Source organism: Gossypium arboreum, chromosome 13, assembly GCF_025698485.1.
Source record: "Gossypium arboreum isolate Shixiya-1 chromosome 13, ASM2569848v2, whole genome shotgun sequence".
Lineage (NCBI taxonomy): Eukaryota > Viridiplantae > Streptophyta > Magnoliopsida > Malvales > Malvaceae > Gossypium > Gossypium arboreum.
Window position 1 is genome coordinate 73045859 of NC_069082.1, and position 11627 is coordinate 73057485.

An 11627-nucleotide genomic window follows, 5' to 3' on the forward strand; every position below is an offset into this window, starting at 1 on the left:
GCTTAGTTATAAGGTTCAGTAAGTTTGGCCTTGATAATTCGGTTTTGAGTGAGTAATAGTCTAAGTCTATTTGATTATTATGCCGTATGCCATGGCTGATCATTTTTGGTGTTACACTTATGATATGGTTATTGAATAGTATGGAAATTCTTGGTAATGACTAGCCATTGGAATGGCTAATCAAGATCATATTTGGTGTTATGTATGCCAAATTACTAGCTAATCCATGGAAACCATGAAATAGGTAAATTTTACCATAAAATAGATTCAGACAGCAGTAGTGATGTGAATTTGAAAAATCACTAAAAATAGTAGAAATGGAATTAAATAATGAATAAATTATGGAATCGAATCTTGATGGGTCTATTTTCATATGGAAGAATCCAAACAGGTATATGGGCTATATTTTATGAGAAGTTTAAATTTTTGTGAAACAGGGCCAGAGCGATTTCTGGATCCCCTGTTCTGACTTTGGAAATTCACCATAAATTTTACAAAAATAATTAGAAGTCATGCTTTATATGTACAGATTCATTATGGAGTCTAGTTTTATTAGAGACAAACGACATAGGCATTGAAGCCCTGTACATGTATTTATCTAATTCGTAATGCATAGAGGTCAGAGTAGTCGAACCCTGATACAGGGGAGACTTTAACTAATAAACTGTACTAATTGGCCTGACCAAAAATTCTACAAAAATTTTTACTAGTTAAATATATGAGTCTAGTTTCAGGAAAAATTTATGGAATTGGATTTTGAGTTTCGGAACTCGAAATATGATTTTTAAAGCGACTGTGATGCAATTAGCCAGCTTGTCTAGAAAATTTTAAAATGAATTGTATGAGCTGTTTAAGTAATGAATTAAGCCCGTTAACACCTTGTGTTCGACTCCAAGAATCTGTCTCTGCACGGGTGTTACATTTTATTGGTATCAGAGCTATGGTTTAGTCGGTTCTAGGACTACCAAAGCGCGTATGAGTCTAGCTATACATGCCTTAATGTTAGTATTTGATAGGGTGATGACTTCTGACGGTTGAAATTATTGTTTTGATTAGTAAATGGAACCCAATCTAGAGAGAACCTTAGCGGATGACGTTGAAAGTGCAGCGGCTGCTCCTGCGCAAGGGACACCACCTGTTGAACCTCAATCATCCGCGAATAATCAAGATGATGGGGCAAAACAAGCCTTCTTTACCATGATGAATGAGTGGGTCGCACAATATGCCCGAACTAACCCGGCTGCTCAACCATTTCCGAATTTAAATAATTCACCTCAGGTGCCTATAATACCACCAGATACTGATCCTATAAGTCCGAGTAAACCTCCTGTGGATTTGATTAGGAAGCGTGGGGCCAAGGAATTCCGAGCCATAGCTACTGATGATGCTGAAAGGGCCGAGTTTTGGCTTGATAACACCATCCAGGTTTTTGATGAGCTGTCTTGCACACCTGATGAGTGTTTAAAGTGTGCCATATCTTTGTTACGAGACTCAGCCTACTATTGGTGGGGAACCTTGATTACTATAGTCCCGAAGAAACGAGTTACTTGGGATTTCTTCCAGATGAAATTTCGAAAGAAGTATATTAGTCAACGATTTATGGATCAAAAGCGTAAAGAATTCTTGGAGCTCAACAAGGTCGTTTGACAGTATCTGAATACGAACGTGAGTTTGTAAGACTCAGTCGATATGCTCGGGAGTGTGTAGCTGATCAAGTCGCCATGTGTAAAAGATTCGAAGAAGGATTGAATGAAGATTTAAAGCTACTAGTGGGTATTTTAGAGATAAAAGAATTTGTAACACTAGTTGAACGAGCTTGCAAGGCTGAAGAACTTGGAAAAGAGAAAAAGAAGGCTGAATTTGAAGCTAGAGACTTACATAAAAGATTGACGGGTAAAACTTCATTCTCGGCTGTAAAGAAGTTCAGGGAAGATACTAATAAATCGAAGATGACTGTAGGGATTTCTATTAGAGAGCGAACGTCAACAGACTCTCGAGCTACTTCGGTTGCTAGTGTGGGTAACAATCACCAAGAAAGACCTGAATGTCCACAATGTGGAAGACGACACGTAGATGAATGTTGGGGTAAGTCTACTAACAGGGCCTGTTACAGATGCGGTTCGAAGGATCACTTCATTAGAGATTGCACGGAACTCGATGAGAAAAATAAGATGCAAGGTGCAAGACCTAGTGGAACAATGACTAGGGGTAGACCATCGAGAATTTTAGGAGGTAGGGGTGGTAGTCAGAGAGGGAGTTCTGATACGACTGTTTGATCTGAGATTCGTGCTCCTGCTAGAGCTTATGCCATCCGCGCATGAGAGGAGGCATCCTCCCCTGATGTTATCACTGGTACTTTCACTCTCTTTAATACTGATGTGATTGCATTGATTGACCCTGGCTCTACTCATTCATATGTATGTGAGACTTTAGCATCCAGTAAGACTCTACCAGTTGAGTCTACTGAGTTCGTAATTCGAGTGTCAAATCCCTTGGGTCGATATGTACTTGTTGACAAAGTGTGTAAGAAATGTCCTCTGATAATCCGAGATTCCTGTTTTCCGGCCGATTTGATGCTTTTATCGTTTGATGAATTTGATGTTATTCTCGGTATGGATTGGTTGACCGTGTATGATGCAGTGGTAAATTGCAAAAGAAAGACCATTGATTTGAGGTGTGCAAATAATGAGATAGTCCAAGTTAAGTCTACTGACTTGGACGGAGTGCCAGAAATAATATCCTCGATGATCGCCCAGAGATATATGAGAAAGGGGAGTGCAGCATATCTTGCGTACCTACTTGATCACAAAGAGTCGAAAAAGAAACTTGAAATGGTACCGGTGGTTCGTGAGTATCTAGATGTTTTTCCCGAGGAGTTACCGGGATTACCACCCGTTCGAGAAATAGAATTTGGCATCGAACTTGTACCTGGGACTACACCAATTTCGATAGCGCCGTACCGTATGACACCAACAGAATTAAAAGAATTGAAAGCACAGTTGTAAGAGTTGACAGATAGAGGTTTCGCTCGACTGAGATTTTCACCATGGGGTGCACCAGTATTGTTTGTGAAAAAGAAGGATGGAACCATGAGGTTGTGCATCGACTATCGTCAGTTGAATAAAGTGACAATAAAGAATAAATATCCGTTACCGCGTATTGATGATTTGTTTGATCAATTGAAGGGAGCCTCAGTGTTTTCAAAGATAGATTTGAGATCGGGTTATTATCAGCTGCGAGTTCGAGACTCAGATATACCTAAAACTGCTTTCAAGACGGGATACGATCACTATGAGTTTTTAGTGATGCCGTTTGGGCTCACTAATGCCCCTGCGGTATTTATGGATTTGATGAGTCGAATTTTCAGGCCGTATTTGGACCGGTTTGTAGTTGTGTTTATAGATGACATCTTGATTTATTCACATAATGAAACTGCACACGCTGAGCACCTGAGATTAGTGTTACAAATTTTACGGGATAAGCAGTTGTATGCTAAGTTCAGTAAATGTGAGTTCTGGTTGAGAGAAGTTAGCTTTTTAGGGCATGTAGTATCTGCATCGGGAATTCGAGTTGAACCGAGCAAAATTTTAGCCATACTTGATTGGAAACCCCTGAGAAATGTTTCTTGAAGTTCAAGCTTTTGGGGCTTCTTTGGTTACTATAGACGGTTTGTAAAGGGTTTCTCGATGATAGCCACACCAATAACGAGACTACTTCAGAAAGATGTTAGGTTTGAATGGTCAGAAAAATGTCAGAAAAGTTTCGATCAGTTGAAAACTTATTTGATGAAGCTCCGGTCTTGTACAAACTGAATCCGTAAAGAGTTTGTCATTTACGGTGATGCATCTATGATTGAAATTTGGGTTGTGTGTTGATGCAAGAAGGCGAGTAGTAGCTTACGCGTCGAGACAATTGAAACCACATGAGAAAAACTATCCAACCCATGATCTTGAATTAGCTGCCATTGTGTTCGCTTTGAAAATTTGGCAACACTACTTGTTTGGAAAGAGGTGTCATATATATTAGGATCATAAAAGCCTCAAATACTTGATGACTCAAAGAGATTTGAATCTGCGGCAAAGACGTTGGCTCGAGTTGTTGAAAGATTATGAGCTTGTCATCTACTATCACCCGGGAAAGGCTAACGTGGTTGCCGATGCCTTAAGTCGCAAATAACTGTTTATTTTGCGAGCAATGAATGTACACCTGTCCGTTTCACCCGATAATGTGTTGCTAGCAGAATTAAATGCCAAACCATTATTGATTCATCAATTACGTGAATCCCAGAAAGTTGACGATAAATTGGTTGCTAGACGAGTTGAATGTATTTCAAATGTGGAATCAGAGTTTAAAATTGATGATGATGATTGTTTGAGGTTCAGAAGTCGACTGTGTGTTCCAAGAAATTCAGAACTTATTTCTTTGATTTTAAGCGAGGCTCATAGTAGCCACATGTCAATCCACCCGGGTAGTACGAAAATGTACAACGATCTGAAACGTCAGTTTTGGTGGCCTGGTATGAAACGAGACATTTCTGACTTTGTTTCGAAGTGTTTGATATGTCAACAAGTGAAAGCGGAACATCAAGTGCCTTGAGGATACTTCACCGATTATGATACCCGAATGGAAATGGGATCGAGTCACGATGGATTACTCAGATCGGGTTGCCATTGTCGTCAAGTAAGAAAGATGCGATCTGGGTGGTTGTTGATAGGTGACAAAATCGGCTCATTTTATTCTCATGACGTAAGGATTATTCCTTGACAAGCTAGCTGAAATGTATGTTTCTCAGTTGTAAGGTTACATGGAGTACCTATTTCTATTGTGTCGGATAGAGATCCGAGATTTCGCGATTTTGGTTAAAATTGCAAGAAGCATTGGGTACTGTGTTGCATTTAGCACCGCTTTTAATTCCCAGACCGATGGTCAATCCCAACGGGTAATTCAGATACTCGAGGATATGTTGAGATGTTGCATCCTTGAGTTTACTGGCTCATGGGAATGGTATTTACCTTTGATTGAATTCGCTTACAACAATAGTTTTCAATCAAGCATTAAGATGGCACCTTACGAGGCTTTGTATGGTCGTAAATGCTGTACACCGTTGTTTTGGACCGAACTTAGTGAAAGTAAAATCTTCGGGGTTGATTTGATTAGGGATGCTGAGCAGAAAGTTCAAGTAATTCGTGAAAGTTTGAAAGCCGCTTCGGATCGTCAGAAGTCGTATGCAGATTTAAAAAGAAAAGACATTGAATATCAGGTTGGAGACAAAGTGTTTCTTAAAGTCTCACCCTGGAAAAAGGTGCTGAGATTTGGCCGTAAGGGCAAATTGAGTTCGAGGTTCATCGGGCCGTATGAAATATCTTAACGAATTGGGCCAGTCGCATACCGATTAATTTTACCCCCTGAGCTTGAAAAGATTCACAACGTGTTTCATGTCTCGGTGCTTCAACGATATAGGTCCGATCCATCGCACATAATTGCTCCATCTGAGATCGAGATTCAATCTAATTTGAGTTACGAAGAAGAACCGGTTCGCATTTTAGCACGTGAAGTAAAAGAATTACGAAATAAAAAAATCTCATTAGTGAAAGTAATGTGGCTTAAGCATGGGGTTGAAGAAGCTACTTGGGAGCTCGAAGAATCTATGGAAGAACGTTATCCGAATTTATTCGCTGGTAAGATTTTCGGGGACGAAAATTTTTAAGTGGGAGAGAGTTGTGACAGACCTAATTTGACCCTAGTCGGAATGTGGTTTCGGGACCACAAAACTGAGTCATAAAAATTTACTTTAATTTTAATTGCATATATTTGATGTGTAATAGTGTGTGTATGGAAAATTAATGTTTTAATTTATTCTTAGGTATGTGAATTTTCTTGAAAGGACTTAGTTGAGAAACTTAGAAAAGATGATAGGTAAATTGTAAGGATCAAATAACAATAAGGTGAGAAAACTTGGGTTTGCATGTCAAATTGCCCAAAACTCAAGTAGTGGCCGGCCAAGCAAGGATGGTTCTTCCATTAAGTTGAATTTTTAATGTAATGCTTTTATTAGTAAATGGTTAAAATAAATTAAAGAAAGGAAAGATGAATAAAATAAGAGAACAAGAGAAAGTCTTCATCCTCTTTCATTTTCAAGTGCCGTGAGCTAGGAGAAAGAAGAGAGAAATGTTCTAAGACATTCGGCCATCCTAAGGGGATTGATTAAGGTAGGATTCATGTTAGTTTTGTTAAAATTTTTGTGAAAATCTAGTAGTAGCCAATGTCATATTATATCCCATATGTTAATTTTCTACCTAAATAGGTAATTAAATGGCATACGGTTAGGGAGAGGTAAATGCTAAGAGTATGGTGCTTTTGATGTTGTGAATGGAAATAGTAGAAAGGTGAAAGAAAATTTAGGTAGAAATGTAGTTATATGTGGATTTATATGATGTTACAAATAGATGTGAAGCTATGCTAGATTAGGAAAAATTCGGTCAAGTGTTCATGAGAGGAAACTATGTGTTTAAAAGAATAAAAATGATATTAATTGATAGTATATGTATTCGGCCATCTAATTAAGTGTATAGGTGATGTTAAATCTAATTTTTGCACATTCGGCTATATAAGTATGCCCATTTGTGATATTACCTTTGATTGTATAAAATCGACTAAAATGAGTAATTAGTAAGGGTGGTTGCCTAATATACAAATATGTATATATGTATGTGTAATTGGATTATTGATAGTAAGGTGATATTATATGGTTATTAGCCGAATGGCTCAAAAGCATAAGGTAGAAAGATAAAAATTTACCATATGTTTCTTATGATATGAAATCATTAATATCTTGATATAAATATTTAGCAAGACGGTTAAACTAGTTTAACTTATTCAATTAAGCTCAAGAAGTTAAAGGAGGGGAATCAAGCAAGGGCAAAGCAAAGAACATCGAGTAGCCGAGTTGGAACCGTTTTACCCAACACAAGGTAAGTCCTTAAGCATTTTTGTAAGGTTGATTAGTTTGTATATAAATAATACTAGTGAATCACAAAAGAATTCCTTTTGATGCGTATTCTTTTGGAGTGATTTTCCTATTTATTAATGTGACCATATGTGCTATTTGAATTAAGTAAATTGCCCTATCATAACGAGTTAACATATGGCACTATGTGTGCGGAATTAAATGGCACTGTGTGTGCCGATTTGGATGTTGAAGCATGAGAGAAAATCCAATGCACTGAGTGTGCGGTTTACTATGGTACTATGTGTGCGAGTGTGACGAGCACTATGTGTGCAAATTCGGTTGATAATATAAAATGTGCATGAAAGAATGAAGTGGTAGAACTAGTAGCTAAAATATCGAACTTGAGACATGTGCTGAGTAGGTATAAATTTATCTAGTGCATCATGATTCCATGCTTTGAGGAATCGGGTCTAAATCAATTGGGTTGTTTTGGTATTTGATTTGATTGTAGGACTTGGCATGAGATTGAATCGAAATTCTAAGAAATTATAGCATAGTTCGGTATGGTTGGAGTAGTTGATTTTGCATTATTTACTTTCTCTTATGATCTTTTATAAATGGACGGTATGTGAGGCTTATGACTTACTGAGTTATATACTCATTTGGTGTGTTTGTTTTGTTACTTATTTAGGTTTCTTTGACCCATTTTGTGTGCTCAGGACCATCGTCGAAGTCATCACAACGGCTTGCAACTTTTTGGTACCCTCTTCTTAGTTGGTTTAAGAGAACATTTCGGCATGTATAGGCTATTATGTTTTGTTTGAACATTAATATGTAAACTTTTAGCCATGTGAATATGGTTTTAATGCTAAGTTTGGATTTGGCCTTATGGGTGCTTAGTTATAAGGTTCAGTAAGTTTGGCCATGATAATTCGGTTTTGAGTGAGTAATAGTCTAAGTCTATTTGATTATTATGCAGTATGCCATGGCTGATCATTTTTGGTGTTACACTTATGATATGGTTATTGAATAGTATGGAAATTCTTGGTAATGACTAGCCATTGGAATGGCTAATCAAGATCATATTTGGTGTTATGTATGCCAAATTACTAGCTAATCCATGGAAACCATGGAATAGGTAAATTTTACCATAAAATAGATTCAGACAGCAGTAGTGATGTGAATTTGAAAAATCACTAAAAATAGTAGAAATGGAATTAAATAATGAATAAATTATGTAATCGAAGCTTGATGAGTCTATTTTCATATGGAAGAAGCCAAACAGGTATATGAGCTATATTTTATGAGATGTTTAAATTTTTATGAAACAGGGACAGAGTGATTTCTGGATCCCCTGTTCTGACTTTGGAAATTCACCATAAATTTTAAAAAAATAATTATAAGTCATTATTTATGTGTAAAGATTCATTATTGAGTCTAGTTTTATTAGAGACAAACGGCATAGGCATTGAAGCCCTGTACATGGAGATATCTAATTCGTAATGCATAGAGGTCAGAGTAGTCAAACCCTGATACAGTGGAGACTTTAACTAATAAACTGTACTAATTTGCCTGACCAAAAATTATACAAAATCTTTAATAAATAAATATATGAGTCTAGTTTCAGGAAAAATTTACGGAATTGGATTTTGAGTTTCGGAACTCGAGATATGATTTTTAAAGCGACTGTGATGCAATTAGCCATCTTGTCTGGAAAATTTTAAAATGAATTGTATGAGCTGTTTAAGTAATGAATTAAGCCCGTTAACACCTTGTGTTCGACTCCAGAAACTGTCTCGGGTACGGGGTGTTACATGGCAGATATCCTAACTTTCGAAATATTGAAGGATTTTTTTCCTCTTCCAATGCTAATATGTGTCTTGTATGCATTGGTGGACTTAAACGATTCTTTTTCATTCATTAAATTTCAACAATTTCCCATGTATGCTATTGGTTATTAATAAAGCAAAACTCTAAGAGGGAAGTTCATAAGTCCACAGGCCTTTGGTTTGACCAACTCACCTATTATCCATCACTTTTCTTCTTCCTATATTTTTTGTCTAGTTAGCCTACTGGAGTGTAGTTCCTCGACTGCTCTCGATTTCAAGGAATCACTAAACATCTTTCGAGATGTCGTCCTGAAAGACCCGTACAACTGTTTCCACAGTGTTGTCTCGAAGGATCTGTATATTGTTGTCACGATGTCACTCCATAAAGTTGTTAGACCATCATCACAACATCGTTCTAGTGAGCCAGTCGATAACATTCCATGATGCCGCCCAAACTCTCTTGTATTCCCATTTCGTCCATCCTCTATTGGCAGACTTGGGGGTTTCCTTTCAATTATTAATGAGGGTGGTGTGGAAATCCTTGCATGGACTCTTCAAAGTGGAAATGAAGCCAATTAGGCTAAATTCGAGAGGGTCACCAATTCTAGCAAACAACATGTGTCTGACTTTTAGAACTTCCAAACAATTTGTCCGCCAGAGTTATAGGTTTACATTTTCTCTCCCCGCATGGAGGTCTAAATTCAAACCTTTGAAGTTTTATGAAAAGAAAAAGTGTAACACCCCAAACCCAGCCCAGACGTTATGGCCAGATCTGACGTGTCACATGGACTTACGGCTTAGTATGCATTCATTGGTTTAAGTGATTGGGGTGGTCTTTATAAAAACAGTGGTTGAATGAAAAGCCGGTTTATCAATCTTTAGGCTATCCATTTGTTATGCTTGTTGAGTCTTGGAAACATTCATTAATTTTGAAAACCTGCGCAGCCTAATACTAATAGTTTTGACATAGTATAAATATAATCAGAAAATAAAACCATAGCGGAAAAATAAATTTAAATAGCGGCCTTATTACAACTTAAAACCCAAAATTAAATCAGAATATAAAAATAATAAAAATAAACTAACTTAGAAAAACCAACTTTGCAGATGATGTGGCCACTCCGAATCCCTCACAGCTCCAAGCCCACTATGGTTGGGATTTCCTGCAGAGATGAAAATAAAGGGTGAGTTTGGTAAACTCAGTGTGAAACATTACCCAACCATAGCCCAAAACAAATCAAACCTCAGAGTCAACTTATCTGGGCCTTGGCCCAGTACAGAAATCAGAATGAAACCCATAGGCCCATAGCAGATATAGAACAAATATATCATGAGTGCAGAAATCCCAACCCTGAGCCATCCATAACACCCTCGTACCAGCCTTACACCATGTGGGGAGACTACTCGATCCACCCAACCGCTACACACCACAGAAATTGCAGCGAAGCTGCCAGATATTGTGACGAAGTCACCAGATATAGATATTGTGGCTAGGTCACCAGAACATATATATATATGTGGCGAAGCCACCAGATTGCAAAATAAGTCGCCAGATATTGTGACGAAGTCACCGTAACGTATATATGTGGCGAGGCTACAGATTGCAAATGAGGCGCGTAACGCTTCCTCCATCAATATAAACCCATGTCCCATGCAACAAAAATAATATGTCATGGCATACGTATACTGAAACAGAACATCTTGTTTTTCAAAAAAAATAACCCTAGGGGTAAAATTGTAATTTTGCATGCATAAGGGTATTTCAGTAATTATTACCTATTGCTAAGGTTTCATGCTTATTCCAACGTTTACCAAGTAATCAGAAGTACTTACCTCGTCTTTTTACCAAAGTGGGCCCGTTGGCCCATTGGCCCGTTTTCAGCCCATTAAGCCCAAAAATACCGTTGTGCACGAAAATGAACATTCTGCACTCTAATCATCCAAATGCACCATATTCATTAACAACTGTCTCACGAGCGCTCGCACTCTCGCGAGTTCACAAAATACCAACGTTTTGGTATTTCGGCTTTTACCGATTCAGTCTAAGGGAGGGTGTAGTTTACACACCAGGTTGATGACGATTGATGACGATATCTCCCACGCGATAATCCTACAATCGATCACTAACACATTATACTTACGAATTAACGATAGCTTACATAAATCCACGTCAACTAACCCAATCATCACACAAGTTAGTCATTTACGCACGAGGGGCAAAATTGTCATTTTACCCTCTAGGGGTAAATTGGTAGTCTTGCCCTACAGGGGTATTTTAGTAATTCTACAACTTATCCACTTGGGTCTACGGACCCATTGGGACCACATGGCCCATTTCATCCCATCACGGCCTGAAATTGCCGTCCTACTGCTAGAGTAATGAGAAATACACACCTGTTAGGAGACTTCAGTTAATCCGCGCTCCAAACACTCTTAGCTGACGCCCAACCCAAACGAGCACGTCACAAAGCGAAAGGGATCAGCCAAGAAGGGTATGCCTACTCTCCTCATGGTTTGCTCTATTTAAAGCCAGCTCTCCATCTACTCTTATGTTAGCTTCCCGATGTGGGATCCCTCCATCACCAGAGTTTAAAACCAACACCAACTCTTGCTGTCCCAACATAGCAAAATAATCAACCTTTGCGTGCCAAGGGATTCGAGCCAAAGTCCTCTCACATGCCAACTCACGCCACCACCACTAGGCCATCAACTCATTTGTGTCATAAACCAAACACATTAAACTTTAAAGCGCACCTACTTGCTTCCAAATTTATTGAAAAGAAAAACAAAAATATATTGCAAGAGCCAAGACTTGAACCTTGGACCCCTTACTTCCTCTATGGCGTCAA